This window comes from Dendrobates tinctorius, unplaced genomic scaffold, assembly GCF_039654945.1.
Source record: "Dendrobates tinctorius isolate UK_male_01 unplaced genomic scaffold, ASM3965494v1 ptg000031l, whole genome shotgun sequence".
Classification (NCBI taxonomy): domain Eukaryota; kingdom Metazoa; phylum Chordata; class Amphibia; order Anura; family Dendrobatidae; genus Dendrobates; species Dendrobates tinctorius.
The window spans coordinates 18,505,788-18,530,160 of record NW_027361699.1 but is presented as its reverse complement, the minus strand read 5'-3'; positions in this window follow the sequence as shown (position 1 = coordinate 18,530,160).

Genomic DNA, 24,373 nt, shown 5'->3' with positions numbered 1-24,373 from the left:
CCAAATGGGGGACATCAGACTCTGGAGAAGCATTTATGGGGCCATTATACACTGGAGCATTAGAAATGGGACCCATTAGATATGGAGCATTATTTGGGCCCATAAGACACTGGAGCATCATCAATAGGGCCCATCATATACTGGAACATTCTAAATGGGGCAGATTATATATGGAGCATTATTTGGGCCCATCATACACTGGAGCATCATCCATGAGGCTCATCATATGCTGGAGCATTCCAAATGGGGGACATCATACACTGGAGCAGCATTTACAGGGCACATTTTACACTGTAGCATTAGAAATGGGGCCCATTATATATGGAGCATTATTTGGGCCCATAAGACAGTGGAGCATCATCCATGGGGACCAACATATACTGTAGCATTATGTGGAGCTCGTCATATACTGTATGGAACATTATATGGGACCAATTATTCTGTATGGAGAAATATATGGGGCTCATTATACTGTATGGCACACTATGTGGTGGCCATAATACTGTATGGAGTGATATACTGTCTATTTTTTGAGCTATCGGAAAATTTAAAATAGATATCAGTCATGTCATGTAAAAAGTGAAGTATTTTAAATTGTACTATACCAATATTTCTCTGCCGTATCGGAGCATCCTGAATTGTGGTATATGTTAAAGGGGCCCACTGACACACTTTGGCCCAGGCCACACGAAAACCTGGAGCCAGCCCTACCCCCCACAACTTTAGCCAAATAACCCCCAGTTTTCAATGCGTAACTATTATTATAAAGTAAATTAAGGTTGACAAGCTTAAGTAATAAGAATTGATGTTGTTGGCATTGAAATGGGCACTGTAGGTGTGTTTACTGTCCTCCACTCCCTGACGACTTTGCTTCCCCATTGACTTGCATTGGGTTTTGTGTTTCAGTCGGACCCTGACTTTTCCCTATAGTCGGCCAATTTCGTTCGACTCGACTTTTGAGAAAGTCCGGTTTCATGAAACCCGACTCGGCCCTAAAAAAGGCAAAGTCGCTCATCTCTAGTCTTAACGCCATCACCGTTAAGAATAAGTATCCTCTGCCCCTGATATCGGAGCTGTTTTGGTAGGCTATGGGGAGCAAGATTGTTTTTACAATAGCTCTGTACACAGTATACAGTGTAAGTGTACAAGTAAGGCCGGGATCACACATGCGAGGAATACGGCCGAGTCTTGCATGGTAATACCCAGCACTGCTGTCAGCACACGGGAGCAGAGCGTGCGGCTCCATTTTTTTCTATGCAGCCGCACGCTCCGCTCCGGAGTGCCAGTGCCAGAGCTTGGTTTTAACCTGCAAGACTCGGCCGTATCTCTATATCTAGCTGTGTGTGATCCTGGCCTAACACACTGACTCACCGGGGACATCTGTAGTTGAAGTCCTACAACTTCATCCAGTGCAGACTGCAATCACTTCTTCCAGCCAGGACTTGTCTCTGCAGAAAATAACACAGTTATCTATAGCTGATCTCTTCCAGAGCACATTCCCCACTATATTCCCCAACTTCTATGCGCAATTTTCTCCACCAGAGAGGTCAAGCAAGTGACTCAGGGCAGAACTTATTAGCCTAGAGAGGGGCCATTGATTTTGGGCCCCCCCTGGCTAAAAAAATCTGCCCCCAGCCACCCCAGAAAAGGCGGATCTGTAAGATGCGCCCATTCTGGCACTTACCCTCTCTCTTCCCATTGCCCTGTAGCGGGTGGTATATGGGGCAATAAGGGGTTAATTTCACCTTGCTTGGTGACCTTAAGCCTGGTTAATAATGGAGAGGTGTCAATAAGACACCTCTCCATTATTAATACACTAGTATGAAAGGGTTAAAGCACGCACACACACACACACACACACACACACACATTAATAATAAAGACTTTTAATGAAATAAATAAACACACATTTTTTCCATCTTAAATTTAACTCCATTCTCCTGTAAAAAATCCCAAATAAAAAAGCAACAATATCCCACACCTGTCTCCGTACAGTCATATCCCACGCTGCAATCTATCTGAAGGGGTTAAAGAGTTTACAACCAGGAGTGGTTCTAATGCGACCGGCCCGGCTGTAAACCACGGAGGAATGAAGTTAAAGCTGCCTGCGCAGCCTCCCCGCCTGACCGGAGATGAACTCATTAGCGTGGGAAAGTTTCTGAACATTTTCCCATGCTGTCAGTTCTCACACACATATATATATATATATATATATATATATATATACCTATACTATGTATTCTATCTATTCTATTTTAATATGTCAGTGTGATTTTACAGTATAGCACACTGAATTGCCGGCTTCTCGAAAGGACACCGGTGCGTAGTTCTCACAAGTCACACGCATGGTCCGTGTGTAATCCGTTTTATTTCTTGCACCCATGGACTTGCATTGTTGAGTCTCGGCCGTAATGCGGTGCAAATCGCAGCATGGTGAGATTTCCTCCACACATATAATACAGGCAAGAAAAAAGCACATGATAGGAGCTGCCCCATTAGATTAACATTGGTCCGAATGCTATGTGATTCTTTGTCGCATAGCACTCGTCCGTATTTCTTTCTAGTATGACTCCGGCCTTATACAGATAAAATCTCACATGACCACACCAGCACAGTTCTGAAATTCTCTATTGGCATTTAATTTTGGTCAGAACTGCAGGCATCTATTTTTTCATCCTAGTGTGTTTAAAGTAGACAATCGCAAAGCTTAAATAAATAAAATGCCCAGTTGAACAATAAAAAAATTGGCGCTATAATTTTGGCTATTTTTTTATATGTCCCTAACGTAGTGGATACAAAAAATGGGGAAAAAACCTCTTTGATCTACAATCCTACTATTGTGTGCAGTAATGTCTAGTTTATAAGCTCTAAAGTTGTGATGGCTTCTCTGTAAGTCACAACCAATGAGTGACCATATATTGACATATACAGAATAAACATCTCAGGACAAAGTATTCCACAATCATGTTTTTTATTTCTTAAAGCTGATGTTTGGCACCAGATGTTTCAAACCAGGTGAAGTGGTAAGTATGCTTGTGAAGGGTGCCAGGGGCGTAGTCGTTGCTCACACAAATTGCTCAATTACACCCTGGTCTCCCGTCACATGCATACAATGTCCCATTTGCAGCATACCTTCTTTAATGTCTTTTGAACCATTAGGGTCCTCTCTGATCTGCTGTGGCTTCACTCCTGTTAGTTTCATGCAAAGAGAGACAGAGTCCAGTTTCAACTTGTAACAAAATTTTTGACTTGAATCCATTCGCAGTACGTCCAGCTCAGTTACAGCAACATCACAGGGAACATCACAGTACACATTCTTGTCTATACCTGTGCATTTCCCCACTTCTTCTAGAATGCTCCTGGGTTGTAACAACTCGTCCAGTACTGCGGCATTCCTTCTGTCCAGCACAACTACCTTCCCCTCTCTCTTTTGCCCATGTAGTCAGCTGTCACATCTTGGTACTGCCCTGCCTTCCTCTGCTGCTAGGTCCATCGGCTCACAAGCCCTGGATGAATGGGCTCCTAAGCTTGAATGTTAAGTGGTCCAGGCGCTAAGGCCCTACTGGATTGTCTGGGCTCCCTGGCCCTACTGACTAAAATGCCAGGAACTTGCTGGCTTACCCACAGTTGGCCCCTCCTAAGTTAACTGTTACCTATCCTAATCTAAGTGTGCTAAAATGCCTCCCTCTAGTGGGCTAAATAAATTATTACACTTTCCCAAAACAGTAATTTACATAGAGCAGCATTAAGTACATAACATTACTTACAAAGTAAAACATTCAGAACTAGGACATGTTTAGGCCTTAAACAGTTTCTGTGACCCCTTACATGCTTTAAATTTAATTATTTAAAATGTCACTCGTACTTCAACTTCAAAGGATGAAAAATAAAAGCTGGGCTATTTAAAACCAAAGGTGGTTTGCATGTTAATGACCAAGCCAATTTTTAAAATTCTGACCACTGTCACTTTATGTCGTTATAACTCTGGAATGCTTCAATGGATCCATCTGCTGGATTGGGTGTAGTGGAAGACCTGTCGGTCCCTATTATGCTATTTCTACTGTGGCGAAATTGATGCCACTTTGGTATTGTCTGCCAATAATTTTTGGAAAGGTGAACACTTCTGGTTGGATGTCCATCTGCTGGAATGGGCGTAGGGGAAGACCTCTAGATCCCTATTATACTATTTCTACTGTGGTGAAAATGTTGCCACTTTGGTAGTGTCTGCCACTAATTTTTCTAAATGTGTAGACTCCTGGTTTGGTCTCCTTCATGCATATTGCCTGTATCAGTAGGCCTCCAAGACCATCAGGCCTCCACTTCCTTGGACTCAACTACCCATGTTACTACCTTTAAATTTTTCTGACAATGGTAGTTTGAGTAACTGATATTTCTGCCACCTGAGTGTGGCTCAGCATGAAAGCGGGTAGAGGTGTTGCATGTGGTGTCAGGGCTCCCAGCAAAGGAGGCCTACATCAATCCCTCACCCAAGCTGTCCCAAACCCCGATACCTCATTCCTGGCTGATTGCTGCAGTACCATGCAACAATTAGTACTGTGGGTGAATTGAGGCAACTTTCCTGGTGTATGCAACTAATTTGATGTGTTTTGGCAGCATTTGAGGCCATTATAAGGTGTTGCACATGCATTTGTTTTTGCCTTCCATTGACATGAATGGCGTTCGGTTATTTTCGGCGAAAATTCGTTGAAAAATCTCGAAGAGAGGTTAGCTACATTGAAGATCATTAAGGAAGGTGAAGAGTTCTTAGACAGAGCAGAATTATCTCTTCATGTTACAGAAAGAGAAGAAATTCGAAGTGCACCTGAAGAAACAGAGGAATGGAAACATGTGACCCAGAGAAGCAGGAGGATCGGGAGGCGGTCAGCGCCCATACTGCTAAGGAAACAGTACCAGGCTCTTATGCAAGAGAATGATGAAGAAATACATCAGGATAAGACTTTGCCCACAAACAGCAACCTTGTACGCCTTCCGAATCCTCCTGGATGGACAAAGGAAAATGTTGTGAAGAAGAAACAGAGAGTGGAGGTCATGGGGGGATTCCCTGTTGAGAGGAACAGAGGCCGCTATCTGCAGACCAGATATAACCTCAAGTGAAATGTGCTGTCTTCCAGGTGCAAAAATTAAAGATGTGTCTGACAGGATATCAGGACTCTTCAGACCTAGAGATGATTACCCATTCTTGCTAATACATGTGGGGACAAATGACACAGCAAGAAACGACCTGGAAAACATCTGCAGTGACTTTGAAAACTTAGCTAAGAAAGTGAAAGAACTGAGAGCGCAGGTGGTCTTCTCTTCCATCCTTCCAGTGGATGACCATGGAACAAGGAGGTGGAATAAAATTCTGCAGGTGAACAACTGGCTATGTCGATGGTGCCGTCAGCAAGGATTTTGATTTCTGGATCATGGAGTAAATTACCTATATGATGGACTACTTGCTAGAGATGGTATGCACCTTACGAAGACTGGAAAACATGTATTTGGAAGTCGCCTTGCTACACTCATCAGGAGAGCTTTAAACTAGAACAATGTGGGAAAGGAAGCAAAAGGACAGAAAAAGCTATACACCTGATAAATGCTATTGAGAACTCTGCTATTAGAAGTGGAAAGGAAGACAAAGACAAAAGAATCTAAATAATAAAAATATTGGAGAAAGAGAAACCAATCACAAACTAAAATATTTCTATACTAATGCACAAAGCATGGGCAACAAACAAGGAGAATTGGAACTACTAACGCAGGAAAAGGAATATGATGTCATTGGAATCACTGAAACTTGGTGGGACAATACACATGATTGGAAAACAAGGCTAGAAGGATACAACTTATTTGCAAGAAACAGACTTGATAAACGAGGAGGAGGTGTCACATTGTATGTTAGAAACGCGTATATCTGCACAGAGATTGAAGCTTCAGAGACTGGGAGTTCTGTGGAAACTGTTTGGGTAAGAATACAAGGACAGAACAAAGGAAAGGACACCATTGTTGGCATTTACTACAGGCCGCCTGTGCAAGCTGATGATATGGATGAACTCTTTATGCATCAAATGGCCAAGTTCTCTAAAAAATATGACAAAGTTGTCATGGGAGATTTCAACTATCCTGACATTTGTTGGGAATCTCTCTCAGGCAAAACTAACAAGTCAAGAAAATTCTTATCCTCTCTTGCTGACAACTTCATCTTCCAAAAGGTAGGGGAGAAAACAAGGGGAACTGCTACCTTGGATCTAATCCTTATAAACAGGAAGGAAATGGTTGAGGAGGTAAAAGTGGCTGGGACCCTAGGAGGTAGCGATCATGCTATTTTAGAATTTTGCATAACTAGAGGAGGAAGACTTGTGAAGACTCAGACTTCAAGGTTAGATTTCAGAAAGGCAGATTTTAAGGAATTCTGAAAGAGAATTGGAGGGATCCAATGGCTGGTTATCCTTAAGGACAAAAATGTCCAGGAAGAATGGGAAATCTTGAAAAATGAAATTCTCAAAGCACAATTGTTAACAGTTCCGAAAAGAGGGAAGAGTAGGAAGCATTTAAGGAAACCAGGGTGGATGAACACAGAACTTAAGCACATGCTAAAAAGGAAGAAAGAAATGTTTATAAAATGGAAAGAGGGAGGCATATCTAAAGAAGAATGTAAAGCTGTCTGCAGAACTTGGAGGGCACAAATCAGATTATCTAAAGCTGACAATGAATTGAAGCTTGCAAGAGACATCAAAAGCAATAATAAAGGATTTTGAGGATAAAGTAAAAGAAAAGTCAAAGATGCTATAGGATTTTTACAGGATGAAAATGATGAAATGGTAAGACAGGATGTTGAGAAGGCCGAACTTTTAAATTCCTATTTTGCATCTGTTTTCTCTCAGAAAGGAAATGTAACATCAACTGTTATTCACTGTCCTATTAAGGGAATAGAAGAATCCAAGATATCTATAAACAGAAAGATAGTGAGGAAACACTTAGCTAACCTAAATGAATTCAAGTCTGCAGGTCCAGATGAATTACACCCCAGAGTACTGAAGGGGATAGCAGAAGAAATTTTTGAACCCCTCTCCATAATCTTTGAAAATTCTTGGAGAACAGGAGAAGTCCCAGAAGACTGGAGAAGAGCAAATGTTGTTCCTATCTTCAAAAAGGGGAAGACGGTGGACCCAGGCAACGATAGGTGAGTCTGACTTCTATACCAGGAAAGATCTTTGAACAAATTATTAAACAACATGTATGTAAGTATCTGGACAAGAATGAAGTGATTAAACAGAGTCAGCATGGGTTTGTAACTAATAAGTCATGTCAGACTAACTTAATTTTCTTCTATGACAGAATCACTGATTGGGTGGATCAGGGAAATGCTGTAGATATAGTATATCTTGACTTCAGCAAAGCATTTGACAAAGTATCTCACACAATCCTTATTGAAAAAATGGCTAAGTATGGAATGGACAAGGCATCTGTTAGGTGGATTCATAACTGGCTTAGTGATCGGACCCAAAGAGTGATCGTAAATGGCTGCACATCCAGTTGGAAGAATGTCTCAAGTGGGGTACCACAGGGCTCTGTCCTAGGCCCTGTTTTGTTCAACATCTTTATCAATGATTTAGATGAAGGAATTAAGGGTAAACTGATTAAATTTGCTGATGACACAAAGCTAGGAGGGGTAGCTACTACTAGAGAAGAGAAAGAGAGAGGATTCAAAAAGATATAAATAAACTGGAGCAGTGGGCAGCAACTAACAGAATGGTTTTTAACAGGGAAAAATGCAAAGTACTACATCTGGGCAATAAAAATGAAAAAGCATATACAGAATGGGAGGAATAGGGCCGAGCAACAGCACATGTGAAAAAGATTTGGATATACTAATAGATCACAGACTTAATGTGAGTCAACAATGTGATGCAGCAGCAAAAAAGGCAAATGCAATTCTAGGATGTATTAACAGAAGCATACAGTCTAGATCACGTGAAGTCATTATTGCCCTCTATCCTCTTTGGTCAGACCTCATTTGCATTTTAAAAAAGACATCAACAAACTGGAGCAAGTTCAGAAAAGAGTGACCAGAATGGTGACCGGTCTGCAAACCCTGTCTTATGAGGAAAGGTTGCAGGATTTGGGAATGTTTAGCTTGCAGAAGTGAAGACTAAGAGGAGACTCAAGGGCTGTCACATTGTAGAAGGATCATCTTTATTCTCATTTGCACAAGGAAAGACTAGCAGCAATGGGATGAAACTGAATGGGAGGAGACACAGATTAGATATTAGAAAAAACTTTTTGACAGTTAGAGTGATCAATAAGTGGAACAGGCTGCCATGAAAGGTGGTGAGATCTCCTTCAATATAAGTCTTCAAACAGAGGCTGGACAGACATCTGTCCGGGATGATTTAGCGAATCCTGTTTTGAGCAGGGGGTTGGACCAGATGGCCCAGGAGGTTCCATCCAACTCTACGATTCTATGATTCTATTAAATGATCAGAGAATATTGCAAATATTGCAATCGTAATCCAAACCAAACATTGAAATATTCATTCATCTCTATATATAACCCTCAAAAGCATAGCCTTTATGAGTCTAGGAGTACCAATACATGACAATGTGAACAGAATGTGTATGAGGCCCTACTTTATGTCTAATACAGGGTGTATCTGAGTCACTTTGTCCTTAATTTTTGGCAGGTCTTGCTTCTTTCATAAATTCAACTGAAATTTCCTATTTTTAAATAAAAAATCAATTTTGGCTTACCGTATTTTTCGGACTATAAGATGCACCGGACCATAAGACACACCTTGGTTTTAGAGGAGGAAATTAGGAGAAAAAACTGAAGCAAAAATGTGGTCAATTCTGTACTTAATATCCCCTATCCTGGTAAATATGGTCCCCTCATCCGCATCCTGATACACATGGCCCCTCAACCCTATCCTGTTTGAATGGCTCCCTCATCCCTATCCTGGTATGCATGCCTTCTCATCAATAGCCTGGTATGCATGGCCCTCTCATCCCTATCCTGGTAGGTTTGATCACCCTCATTCCTATAATGGTATGCAGGGCCCCATCCTTAACCTAGTATGATTGGCCCCCATCCCAGTCCTGGTATGAATGGCCCCACCCCATCCCAGTCCTGGTATGCATGGTCCCATCTTTACCCTGGTATGATTGGCCCCATCCTGGTCCTGCTTTGTATGGCCCAATCCTTATCCTTGCATGATTGGTCCCGTCCTTATCCTGGTGTGATTTGCCCCATCCTGGTCCTGGTATGCATGGTCCCATCCTTATCCTGGTATGCATGGCCCCATCCTTATTCTGGTATGATTGGCCACATCCCAGTCCTGGTATGCATGGTCCCATCCTTATTCTGGTATTATTTACCCAACCCCCATCCTAGTATGCATGGCCACATCAGAAAAGATTAAAAAAAAAAAAAATTACACTTACCTTCCTCCGCTCCCTCGCTGTGTCACCTGCTGCTGCCAGCGGTCACGTGTGCCACTAGAATAATCATTTCTCTTAAGTATCGGCTCACATGACCTCCGGCAACAGCAGGAAGCCTGCGGCTGACACTGCGTGCTACTGAAGAGCAATGAATACTCACTGCTATCTGCGACGAAAAGTCCCAGTGAGTATTCTGGCATCTGTGCTTTGCTTGTGAGCAGCGCATGACGTCCCTGTCATGCACTGCTCACAAGCATTAAGCAGATGCTGGCAAAGGAGCATGACACTGCGAGGGAGCGGAGGAAGGTAAGTGTAATGGTTTGTTTTTTTAAGTCTTTTCTGATGGGACCATGCATACCAGGAATGGGATGTTGCCAATCATACCAGAATAAGGATGAGACCAATCATACCAGGAATGGGATGGGGCCAATCATACCAGGATGCCAAAAAGAAATGAATATTCATTGCCCTTCATGGCCATGGACAGCAGTGAATATTCCTTTCTCTTTAGCATCAGGCACAGGAGTTAGCCGGAGCCGCTAGCTCCAGCCTCTGTGACTCGCTGCTCCACTGAAGCTGCTCCCCCACCTCCCCACCACAGCCAGAGCTGGTACATCCAGAATATGAGACGCACCCCCCCCCCATTTTCCTCCACATTTTGGGAGGAAAAAAGTGCGTCATATAGTCTGAAAAATACGGTACTTAAATAATATATTTTTTAAAAATATTTTTTAAATTTTGAAGTCATTATACAGGAAAAAAATTTTCTTAACATTTTTTTTCCTGTAAAATGCAATTTCTTATCGGTTTTGAATGTTTTAGTGCCACTCCTTTAAGTGGAGTAAAAGTGTGATACCATTGTTTTCAGCAGAGATCTGGGAGTCAGAGATGCTTCCATGGGTCTTCCCCATGCTGTTCTCCTTCCATTCAGCACTTTTCACATCCAGTTGAACATTTTTACTGCCCCTCGACCTCTTTGTAGGGTCTGCCAGGAAAAACTCCGCTTTCCCATTGACTTCCATTATACTTGTTCCTTGAAATGAGCATGCGAGTATGAGGAATTGCTTGGTTCGAGCAATGAGCTCCTGAGTATTTTAGTGCTCACTCATTTCTAATAATAAAAAATAAGAATGCCCTAATATAAGATAAAGCTGTTTGAGCTTTAAGCATAGTCTCCGTAAGCTCAATGGAGTTATCTGAGATATTTTGTGGGTCTATTTAGAGCACTCATGGGTATGTAATTTTCTAACATTTCATTGAGGCCAAATGATGTGAGGAAATTTAATTTAAAAATCCAGTACATCTGTTTGCTTCAGAGAGACTTGAAATGCTTCATACACAATGTTGAGACCTGGTCAATAGGTACCACTTAATTCTTTGAATTTGCAGTTGTGATGGAGAGTAGCCTGTCATGACACACTGTTTTTGTAATCGATTACCAATACTGGACCAATATTTATTCAATCGAGTCCTAAAGGTCAAAATATGACCCACATACTGTAGTCTACTTGTGAATTTTAAAATGTAAGTAGCATTTGATTGTACTGTTTAGAAATGTAGTAAATTCTTCTCCAGTGACTCTACTTGTTAAATGTGGTAACTCCATGTTGGATCGAGGTACAACACTTGCATCAAGGACAATTAAATCTATAGCTCCGTCTGATGCAGGGTAAGGTCAGTGATTTCTTAGGATCCTGGGTTTTATGTAATTTGCTCTGTCCAATAAAAGATTTTATTTTCAAGCCTCTCATAAAGGTGATTTTGGGTCATTTAGGTCAAGTTTTTAAGGAAAGGGACATTGTGCAAAATGTGTTCGTGCCCATAATTTTGCATAGTAGTCTATGTAAGTATGTGGCTATATGTAGCAATAAAACTAAAATTAAAATTATAGAAACATCAGATTTTCTCTGTTTTTAAATAATCAGTCTGACTTAAAGATTTAGCTTTATTTTATGCTGACATGGAAATTTGTATTTCTAGCAAAGCATCTGGTCTGTACAGATAATTTGAATAAAATGAAAGCTTATTTAAAACAAAAGTTACAATTAAAAGAAATGAGATTAAGATAAGATATAAAATGTGTATACAGGTCCGTTATGAATATGAAAGAGTAATGTTCCCTGTTGCAAAAGGGTGCAGTATTTAAATAAAATATTCTGTCTCACAGTCATGATTTTGCTCTGCATGTTCAGACCAAATAATTACACAATTTAAGTAAAAAATTAAACAATTATCAGTTTTCAAGCTTAATTCTAGTGCAGGAAACCCCAAGTGTCTTGTTTCTGTGAGAATATCTTATCAATGAAGCGTGTTACAAAAATTTCTAACTTAATCTAGTTTTGGTTTAATTTAGCTTAAACAAAATTTGATTTTGTAAATCTGGTGCTAATGTAGGGGGAATGGACTAACACTTGGACCTGTCTGATTGAAAAAAGCCAATGTATATGTGCGGTGTATAATACCTGACTGTAACCTGTATACATATGAGGGGAAAGAAGATAGACTTGACTAAAGACAGTGAAGTACCGAGTATGACCACTAGAGGGAGACACAGGACAGGGAGAAAAGGACCTAACAGCAGCTGAAGCTAGGAAACGCAAAGTCATGGTGGGCGGAGTTACTGGGACTGAGAAGGGGAATTCCAGAAAAGGGAGAGTCCCAGGGTCAGGGTCAGTCAGTCGGGGGGTGGCCCTGACAGGACAGCTGCAGACAGAAGACGCCTGGGGTACCGGACTGCGGGAGAGCTGGACACTGAAGAGGCAGTAGGTGTCACAGCAGATGGACGGGCCCAACCAGGGTAAGCGCTGTGGCCGGTGACTTAGACAGGCGCAGTGAAAGAACCTAAAGGGCTGTCGCATCAGGAAAGAGAAGGAGGAGACTTGGTGATGGGTACCCAGGCCAGTGTGTAGGAGCTGTCATTTGTTGTGGATGTCGGAGAAGACACCTAATAAAGAGGACCTGATTGAACTTCTACGCGCTTCTGACTCCTGTTTTTTCACCCACGTGAAGGTCTCAGGGGCTGCATAGGGAGTATGAAGTGTGTGCTGAAGGGACCACCCCCCGGTCGGCACACGATCCTACACATACCTGGCATATAACAAGTAATATTATTTATTACGTGCCGATTCGATAAGTATGTGGATAATTTTTCTCTGATGTTTTGCTGATGTCTGAGAGTCTGAGCATGACAATTAGATACTGCAAATATATAGCCCCAGTGCTCAGTGTCTGACCACATCTCCTATGCTGTGGCTGCCTCAGTTGTAAACTTGGCATGCCCCCTAGGTTGTCCAGTTCTCAGATGTGGGAGGACTTGGGTGCCATTTTCTTTTAGTTCAGAGCTGTGCTGTGCTCTGAACTAAAATTTCCCCATCACTGCTCACAGTGTTCTGTTGTGAGTAATGACAGGTGAGTGACAATGGTGGCAAGTGGTGACACCGTAGAAGCAGATGGCAAGTCTGGCAGCAGCACTGACAGGAGCTCCCAGGCAACGGCGGTGAGCTTAGGTTGGGCAGCGTGGTACTGAACTACTAATGCTAGGCTACTGAGCTAATCTAAGTGCAGCACTGCTCTGAACGATGAGAGCAGTGCTGCAGTATTAAGTTATCCCAGAGGTAAGAATAGCTCAGTAGCCCGTTATTGTAATACAATTTCTGGCTGCCTGACCTGTGCTCACCATTGCTGTATGAAATAGCTCTGCTATGTCAGTGTGATGCCTCATTTAGATGTCTGTGTATGTAATGTCTGTATTGCCTACATATTAGTAAAGGTTTATGCAGATGACCCTTGGCCCTTCATTACAAACATCTGAATAAGTCATTAAACTGACTGATCAGAGCCATTCATATCATCTCGTGTGTGATACAGTCCTCTAAGTTGTGCATCTAGTCCCACCATGTGAGATATAGTCTTTTGAGCCGTGTATCTAATCCCATCATGTGTGATACAGTTAGCTGAGTCCTGTATCTAATTTTATCTTGTATGATACAATTCGCGGTTTCTAGTCCCATTTTGTGCGATACACTATACACTGTGTTTCAAATTATTATTAAAATTGGATTAAACGTCATAAAGATGTAATTTTTTGCTTTTCAAATAAACTCTTGGCTATAATGGTATAGTGTCCCACGGTTCTTTGTCTCACTGAAATCAATCTCAAACACCTGTGATAATTAGCTTGCAGCTGAACCAAATTAAAGGAAAACTACTTAAGAAGGAAGTTCCACATTATTAAGAAGGCCATATTTTTCAAACAATACAGGGAAGATAAAAGCTCTCTCTGATGACGAAAAGCATCAAATAGTGCAATGCCTTGGACAAGGTATGAAAATATTAAATATTTCACAAAAACTTAAGTGTTCTTCATACTGTGAAGAGGTTTGTGGATGATACAGAACCCAGACAGGCTCATGAAGATAAAGGCAAAATGAGGAAGGTTTCTTCCAGATAAATTAATTGGATTAAGAGAGCAGCTGCTAAAATACCAAAATACAATTTCAAAGCAGGAAACAGTTGTTTGCATCTGCTGGTTCCTCTGGAGCCCTGTGGACCTCAAGGTGTAGGATCTTCCAGAGGCATGCTGTTGTGCATAAATCTACTATTGGGCAACCCCTAAACAGTGCTCACAAGCAGAAATGGTTGCACAGTGGACCTAGACATGTTTTACAATTAGACTAATATTAAAATAGTCTTGTTTACTGATGAGTGCCAAGCAACACTGCATGGTCCAGATGGATGGAGTAATGGATGGTTGGTGTATGGCCATCATGTCTCAAAAAGGCTGAGACGTCAGCAAAGAGGTGGCAGACTCATGTTTTGAGCTAGAATCATGGGGAGATAGCTGGTAGACCCCTTTAGGGTCCCTGAAGATATGAAAATGAGCTTTACAAAGTATGAAGAGATTTTGAATGACCATGATACAAAAAGAAGAATGCAGATTGCCGAAACGTGCGTTGGGGAGGGTGTTTGTCCAGGAAACCAGGAGCCATTATATTGTAAGTCACTTTCTTATGTTTGGGAGTTATACCCTTATAACTGTTGTATTTACTCACTCCTTTGTCATATGCTACATGATGTGGATATACTGACACCTGGTGGTGTTCCATGCACATTGCACTTTGATTTAAATTTATTCAGTGTCTCACTTTATGTTGCACATTGCACTTTTGAATCAGTAGCACTTAGTGCTGATCAGAACACATATATTGATTTTAGTACTGTTAGCATATATATTTTTTACACTGTTATACACCCCAATAGGTACATTTTGTATTTTTGTTTGTATTTTTGCTTATATGCACTATATTTTGGTGTGTTTTGATACAACAAAAAAATTTCTTTGTATTAATTGTAGGTATTTTTTACTTTTTGTGGTATCCACATCAATATTTCTATGTTCAACTGGACAATTTGCATCCTTATTAAGTATACTGCTATAATGGATAATATATCTGACACTGATTTTAAATTGTTTTTTAACCTGTGATACTAATGAAAACAATAATTTTATTCATCATTTGGACTGAATATCGTTTTTTTTTCTTGGTTTTTCTGGTATTTCGTTTCCAATTGTCCATTAGTCCACATTTGTCCTTTGTTTCAGTGCACATCGTCACTTATTGAGATATATATTGTTTTTACAGTTTACTATAATTATATTTGTGCACCAGTACTGGGTCCCCTTTTCTCAGTTTGTGTTTGATCATTCTACAATTAAACATCTAATACCTCTGAGTCATTGGCTGTTACGGATATAAAAGGAGAAAGACCCTTGGATCTGGCCTCCATCCTCCCCTTACCTCAACCCTCTTGAGAACCTTTGGCGTATCCTCATGCAAAAGATCTATGAGGGTGGAAAGAAATTCACATAAAACGAGCAGAAACTATCCAAAGACTCACAAGTTTAATGGATGCAAGAATTATGAAGGTGATATCACACATGAGGTCCTATGTTAACATTTAACTTGGCCTGTTAAGATATTTTTGATTGAAAATGCTGCAAATTCAACAAAATATCATTTTCAGTTCTTTAACACCTATAAAATGTCTGGAAACCATTGTGTTGCTTAATAATTTAGTACAGTGCATTTTTAGTTTTGCTTTAGTTTTAAAGAAAATACTGTTATCATTGGAAGGTTTGTACAATAAAATTTGATTTACACTCTAAAAGTTGATGATTTCAACATTATACTGACTAATTTCCATCAACCATTTAGATAAATCAGAGAAAAATAGCATTTCCATAATAAATTTTAATGTGGTATATGTATCTAACCCCATCCTTGATGAAAAAGAAACCTAGGTCACTGAGTGTCAAGAAAATGGTGATACAAATGAAGTTGACCTATGTTATTGGCTCCAAATTGTTTATGGTGTAATAGCGTAAATAGCCCTTGTTACAGTTTCTGAAGCAGAGTAAGGTGTTCATGATCAGGAATGGTATTTGGTCACCTTCTTTTTCCCCTTATTCACTTCCCTTTTTACCCCCAAAAACCTTTGATACCAATTTGTTATCCTTTGCTGTAAAGCTGTAAAGATGGCATTAACTTTTTTGAAAAAAATCATTTAGTCTTAGTTTAGAGTTGGTATGAGCTAGCTTGATAGCAGCAAAAAAGATATTAAATTGTCTAGATTCATCCAGATTAAAAGTATATTTATTGAAACTAATTTTAAAATCTATAGTAGTGTGATACGAAAAAAAAAGAAAAACGACTAATGCGTTTCAATGGCAGCGTGCGCTCTTAGTCTTTATGTATTCATATTGGTTCTACGAAGTTATTTAAATTTCACTTCCGTCCATAGAAAGCACACCTAGGACACACGTGAAAGATAATTAGTCAAAATAGATGTAGTGGGCATAAGTCTATTTGATATGTCCAAATAAATGTCTGACTGCTTTTAGGTGGGTATACAATGAGATTTGGACAAAAATATAGAACAAAGGGACAAATAACCATTGTTCTAAATTGCTATATTAACTCATGTTTTATAGATATAGAAATATATGTAGTACCGTGATAAGTGTAATTTCACACATATATGAACATTCAGTTGATTTTTTTGATTTTCATATTATATGCCAATAGTTTGAAGTGGCAATTTAGTGCGTCTATACAAAAAAAATGACAATATTATGTTATGAGATAAATGTCCTTTCTAAATACTTAATAATGTAACATGATTTCCCTTGTTAGATTAAAGAGGGTGTCCACTATATTTTGATTGATGAGCTATCCTTAGCATAGTTCATCAATGTCAGTTCGGTTGGGACCCGACACCAGGTACACCCGCCGACCAGCTTTTTTTAGTGTCGATGGTGGCAGCCATAGGCCAGAAATACTCAGTTATGGAGCTGGCTGTCTTCTGATCATGACCGAGCCTAGGTACTGCACATCTGCCTCCTGTTGAAATCAGTAGGAGGCAGGGAAGTTCCCTGTGGTGGCCACTATCAGAAGACGGCTAGCTCCCCAAGTGAGTACTTCTGGCTGCCGCTGTCACTGATAACAGATGATCAGCAAGGAATGTCGAACCCCAGACGATCAGACACTGATCACTTATCCAAAGGACACCCTATTTAAGTCCTTAAACCTACCCATCCATTATTCTAGTAAATTCAACATTATCTGTGAGTTTTGCACTGATGTCAAGAAGACATTTACTAGGGTAGATGGGCTTTTCATGAAAGGACCTTTTGCTACTTTGTTCCCTTCCCCTGTAAGTTCATTGCTTTAATTTAATCTTTGTCTTCAAGTCCTATGGAAAGTGATCCCAAATATAATAGACCTTCTTTCAAAGTTACCTATCATAGATATTGAACAAAAGACTGCCCACTCAGGTTGCTCAAGAGCTACACAGCTGCTTGACCCATTATATGCAAAAAATGCCAAAAATTACCTAGGGTGAAGGGTGAAGGTCATTTACACTACCATCCTTCATTCACGCAAGTAAAAGCCGAACTACACTAAATGAAGATTCCATGTAACTCTTAATCTAACAGACCTTAAAGGGAATCTGTCACCCTTTTTTTCGGCTTGCAGCTGCCGGCATAGACATCGGGGGCTTATCTACAGCATTCTGTAATGCTGTAGATAAGCCTCCGATGTAACCTAAAAGATAGGAAAAACACGTTATATTATACTCACCGGGGTGGGCGGTCCGGTGGGCGCTGTGGTCCGGTCCGACGCCTCCCTTCTTCATACGATAATGTCCTCTTCTCCCGTCCTGTAATGGCTGCAGCGCAAGCACACTGCTCTGCCCTGTTGAGGGCAGAGCAGAGTCCTGCAGTGCGCAGGGATCGGGAGAGGTCCGGCACCTGCGCACTGCAGAATTCTGCTCTGCCCCACAGCCATTACAGGACGGGAGAAGAGGACGTCATTGCATGAAGAAGTGAGACGTCGGAACGGACCGCAACGCCCACCAGACTGCCCACTCCGGTGTGTATAATATAACGTGTTTTTCTTATCTTTCAGGTTACATCGGAGGCTTATCTACAGCATTACAGAATGCTGTAGATAAGCCCCCGATGTCTATTCCGGCAGCTGCATGCTGAAAAAAAGGGTGACAGATTCCCTTTAAAGGAGACCTGTCACCATGTCAAAAGTGGCAACATTTTTCATTTATTTTATTCCCTTATTATCCTTTTTTTCACTTTTCTAAAACCCTCCAGATATATTTTTATTTATTTTTATTTTTATGGTCTTTACCAAAGAGTGGTGTTCCAAGGGTAATAGTACAAAACAACCTAAAGACACCCCCCAGAAAATCTTTTGTGACATGTCCTTTTGGTAGACTATGAAAATTAGCCCTAAATAAAAAAAAGCTCATATCTCTGGAAACGTATGATGGATTTTAAAAAGAAACAATTATAATATTCAACTGAACAGTAGGTATAAAATAAGGGCAAAAACTGGCCACTTTTGACCAAGTGATAGGTCTTCTTTAAATTATAATATACATGTCACATGTCCACCAGAACCAAGGTTGCCAACCATCCAGAAATTCCAGGACAGTGCATAAAAAGGGTGATTTTTGCCCATCTCTGCAAAAAAAAACTTGAGTATCTGTTTTTTGGGGAGGAAAATTCAGTAGGACATTTTTTAAAATAAAATTGTGGTCTTGTAATCCACTTTTATGGCAGATTACCTGGGAGGTTGTGGAGCGATTTTGGTCCCAAGTGGCAGGGTCGCTGCTGTAGGAAGCTGATGGCGTCAGAGGCAGGAGATGCTGTGGGCCTTAGGCTTGTAGGAGATGGTGTTTGGTGAAGGTACTAGGGCGATGCTGCGGGCACCAGACTGGTAGGATGTGGTGCTTGGCGATTCGGGGGTTCCACTGACATTTTTTGAAAGCCCGGAGCCCCTGCACTTTCCATGCTTTTTAAAGCGGTGTACTCTGAAAACATAGCCACAGGAGGCGGCGCATGCCCGATTGAGATTTTGGGAGCGAGATCTCTGTTCTGAGATCTCAATTTGCGCATGTGTTGCCTTTGGTTGCAATTTTCTCGGAGTCCACCACATTGAAAAACATGGAAAGTACGCAGGATCAGGGCTTTCACAAAATGTCGTCCGAGCCACTGCACAGCTGAACAGCACCTCCTAGCAGCTTGGGGCCCGCAGCATTGTCCCACTCCTGATGCCACCACCAGAAGCTTATGGCAGCAGCAACCATGGGACCCCACTCCACCGCAGCAGGTAAGCTACATTCGGATTACAAGACGCACCCCCATTTTCCCCAAAATTTTGGTGGAAAAAAGTGCATATTATAATCCAAAAAAATATGGTATTTGGTCAATTAGTAATGTAATATATACTTTCGATGTACAATGCATATACTGATTATCATAATAATATTAACAATAAATGAACAAATCTTTGAAATCAATCTTTTGTGAGCAATTCATAAATTGACAGAGCTGATGCGCAATGTTTAAATAAAGTCTTTATCTCTTTCTATGAAAAGACGGAATATAGTAATTAAAGAAAATAGGAATTGCATTTGATTCACCATTTCCCATTTGTAATTATCCTCTTGAAGTCCCTTTGTAATTATACTTTTTTTTCTATTGTGCATTAGCATATTCAATCTAAATTGCTTAATTAGATAGTTTGGGCAAATTACAGATGCATAGGAGTTTCATATACATTTTACAAAGGGAGCATTTAAAAAAACACATTTAATAAATATAAAGCTACTGTAAGTATAAAAATAAACTGTATTTATACAAATTAATACATATGACATAACAGTAGTTACTCATATACAATAATACCTAAACGATGTATATCGGATAGCTTGACCCAAACACAAACTGAAAGATTTCCAAAACATTTAAATAATAAAAAACTCCATTGGTCATTAAAGTCCAATATTTTGCCCATTGTTTTTTTTTCTAATTATAATTGTTGTTTCAGCTGCATATAAGGGGGTAAGTTACCTCTTTACCCCTTGGTATAATTGATTATATTCCCTTTTAAAATAACTGTTCATTAGAGTGGAATTGATTTTCCTTTGAAAATTTTGCAAAAATTTCTTATTCTCCAAAATGCAGATTTTTTTTTGTAATACATTTGCACGTGGATTCAACATATTGGCAACTGCTGAGCACCATTTTTTAAAAAAAAATAAAAAAAATCCTTTCACTCACCTTACTACAGGTGCATCTCACAAAATTAGAATATCATCAGAAAGTTAATTTATTTCAGTTAATCAATACAAAAAGTGAAACTCATATATTAAATAAAGTCAGTACAGAGTGATCTATTTCAAGTGTTTATTTCTGTGAATATTGATGATTATGGCTTACAGCCAGTGAAAACCCAAAAGTCATTATCTCAGTAAATTAGAATAATCAACAAAAACACCTGCAAAGGCTTCCTAAGCATTTAAAAAGGTCCCTTAGTCTGTTTCAGTGGGCTGCACAATTATGAGGAAGACTGCTGGCTTGACAGATGTCCAGAAGTCAGTCATTGACACACTCCACAAGGAGGGTAAGCCACAAAAGGTCATTGCTAAAGAAGCTGGCTGTTCACAGGGTGCTGTATCCAAGCATACAGTCATATGTTAAAGTTTGGGCACCCCTATTAATGTTAACCTTTTTTCTTTATAATAATTTTGGTTTTTGCAACAGCTATTTCAGTTTCATATATCTAATAACTGATGGACTCAGTTATATTTCTGTATTCAAATGAGGTTTATTGTACTAACAGAAAATGTGCAATCTGCATTTAAACAAAATTTGACTGGTGCAAAAGTATGGGCACCTCAACATAAAAGTGACATTAATATTTTGTAGATCCTCCTTTTGCAAAAATAACAGCCTCTAGTCGCTTCCTGTCGCTATTAATGAGTTCCTGGATCCTGGATGAAGGTATTTGTGACCATTCCTGTTTACAAAACAATTCCAGTTCTTGCAGACATATGCAGGACATTGGCTACAAGGGTCGCATGCCTTGTGTCAAGCCACTCATAATAGACAACGCCAGAAGCGTCTTACCTGGGCCAAGGAGAAAAAGAACTGGACTGTTGCTCAGTGGTCCAAGGTGCTGTTTTTAGATGAAAATAAATTTTTCATTTCAAAGTGTGAGCTTTTCACAATCAGTGATGGTTTGGGGAGCCATGCCATCTGCTGGTGTAGGTCTACTGTGTTTTATCAAGACCAAAGTCAGTGCAGCCGTCTACCAGGAAATTTTAGAGCACTTCATGCTTGTCTCTGCTGACAAGCTTTTGGAGATGGAAATTTCTTTCTCCAGCAGGAGTTGGCACCCGTCCACACTGCCAAAAGTACCAATACCTGGTTTAAAAACAACAGTATCACTGTGCTTGATTGGTCAGCAAACTCGCCTGACCTTAACCCCATAGAGAATCTATGGGGTATTGTCAAGAGGAAGATGAGAGACACCACATCCAACAATGCAGACGAGCTGAAGGCTGCTATCAAAGCAACCTGGGCTTCCATAACACCTCAGCAGTTGCACAGGCTGATCGCCTCCATGCCATGGTGCATTGATGCAAAAGGAGCCCCTACCAAGTATTTAGTGCATTTACTGAACATACATTTCAGTAGGCCAACATTTTGGTTATTAAAATAATTTTTCAAGCTGGTGTTATAAAGTATTTTAATTTAGTGAGATAATGACTTTTGGGTTTTCATTGGCTGTAAGCCATAATCATCAGCATTTACAGATATAAAAACTTGAAATAGAACACTGTTTGTAATGACTATATATATATAAAAATGAGTGTATGTATGTGTGTATCAAGCAATGCCCACTCCACATAGCCACACTCACATGCAAAGCCTCATATAATAAATATCTAATATATACATATATATATATATATATATATAATAACTATCTAATATAAATATATAAAATAAATATCTAATATATCTATTTCATAGGCACATATTCTTGACCACTACAGATTACACTGCCTGTGTTGCCCATAGCAACCAATCACTAAGCATCTTTCATTTCAACAGAGCAGTTTAAAAGATGAAAACTGAGCTGTGATTGGTTGCTATGAACAAATGTTTTCCCGCTCCACAACATCTCAGCAGACACTGACCGGGTGGGAGAAATCTAGCATCCCGGGGAACATAAGCTCCTAGCAATTGTCTGCCCCCCAGAAAGGAACAGAGAGCACATGACAGAAATGAATCACCCCCTCCTCTATTACTGACAGGTTCTATTGTTACTGGCGTAGAAAATCGCATCATCAGCGGCCGCACACCGAGCCACACACAGAGCCACACTGCAGCACATCTCCAGTAATTTCCTACTCAGCTCCACCTGGCTTGGGACTATGGGATGGTGGATGTATGATGGGTATATGGGCACGGGACTATGGGATGGAGGATATGTATGATTGGTGTATGGGCACTGGACTATGGGAGGAAGGATGTGTGATGGGTATATGGGCACTGGACTATGGGATGTAAGATGTGTGATGGGTATATGGGTACTGGACTATGGGATAGAAAATCTGTGATGGGTATATGGACATGGAACTATGGGATAGAGGATGTGTGATGGTACATGGGCACTGGACTATGGGATGGAGGATGTGTGAAGTATATGGGCACTGGATTATGGGATGGAGGATGTGAGAAGGGTATATGGGCATGGGACTATGGGATGGAGGATGTGTGATGGGTATATGGGCATAGGAGTATGGGATGGAGGATATGCATGATGGGTATTTGGGCACTGGACTATGGGATAGAGGATGTGTGATGGGTATATGGGCATGGGACTATGGGATCGAGGATATGTATTTATTTATTTTACTCACTTATATAGCGCCATTAATTCCGCAGCCCTTTACATACATTATTGTATGATGGGTATATGGGCACTGGACTATGCGATAAAGGATGCATGATGAGTATATGGGCACTGGACTATCTGATGGAGGATATTTATAATAGGCATATGGGCACGGAACTATGGGATGGAGAATGTGTGATGGGTATATGGGCACGGGACTATGGGATGGAGGATATGTATTATGGAAATATGGGCACAGGACTATGGGATAGAGGATTTGTATGATGGGTATATGGGCACAGGACTATGGGATGGAGGATGTGTGATGGGTATATGGGCACTGGACTGTTGTGAATTCCCTTGCTCGAAGTTCTGAGCCGAAGCTCCCTCTGCTCCCTCTGGTGGTTACTGAGAGTAGTGGAGCTGGCCAGGTGGATGGAAGTTCTCCACCTGACGACAATAATTAGGAACCTGGGATTACTGGCTGGGAGCATATAATTGTGCTGGCTGCTCTTGGATGTTGCTGGTGATTTCCTCTGTGTGCATTTGGAGTTCTTTTGTCCCCTGCCTGATCTGTATGGTTCAGATAAGTGATTCTTTTGCTAATCCTTTGCATCTAATCTGGTTGTGTCTTTTTTTGCTTTCTGCTTTGCTGCTAGGGTTCAGCGTGCTCCCTGCTGGGGGCAGCGCTGGGCCCTGCTTCATATGTTGCAGCTTGTTCAGTCCCCTGTTATGATAGTATCTTTTTGCTTTGCTGCCAGTTTATACCAGAGTGCTGATCTAGCGGGGGTGAGGTCGTGTGACCTCAGGTTTTTTATATATCAAAAGTGTTGGACTTTTTCAGGGTTTTGTGCGTGATTGCAGACAGTATCTTTTGTTTGGGGGCTGTCTATTCCTTTGGGGATCTGCACTGGGGCAGTTTAGATTTCATCTTTCTGTCTTTAGGCTTAGTTAGTCCTCCAGCTGTGACGAAGCATCTAGGGCATCGTAGGAACGCTCCACGGCTACTGCTAGTTGTGTGGATAGGATGAGGCGTCTGCAATCCGCTTAGTTACCAATCTCTCTTGTCTTCTGGTGGCTTAGCCTGTTCCTGCCATCCTCCTCGGTGACTCATTCATAACATAATCACCAGCCAAACCACAGACTTTAGGGTACTCAAAAGAAGGAAAGAATTGTAAAGAAAAAAAGTGTCAGAATTTTCTTTATATATTTCTTCCTCTTGTTCTCTGGGACTGTAGGAGGATTTTTTCTTTAATGGAGACTAAGCAATTGTCCGATCGTGTTGAGCAGCTCGCTCCTGAAGTGCGGGGAATTTCTGCCTATCTCGCTCAATCATCTGCTGTAGAACCAAAGATCCCTACTCCTGATGTGTTTTCGGGGGATCGATTAAAATTTTTGAATTTCAACAATAACTGTAAACTATTTCTTGCTTTGAAGCCTAATTCATCGGGGAGCTCGGTGCAGCAGGTTAAAATTGTCATCTCCCTACTGCGCAGCGATCCCCAGGATTGGGCTTTTTCTCTGACACCTGGAGATCCTATTCTGGATAATGTGGATTTTTCAGGCCCTGGGGTTGTTGTATGATGAACCTAATGCTATTGATCAAGCTGAGAAAACCTTATTGGCATTGAACCATGGTCAGGATGCTGCGGAGTCATACTGCCAGAAGT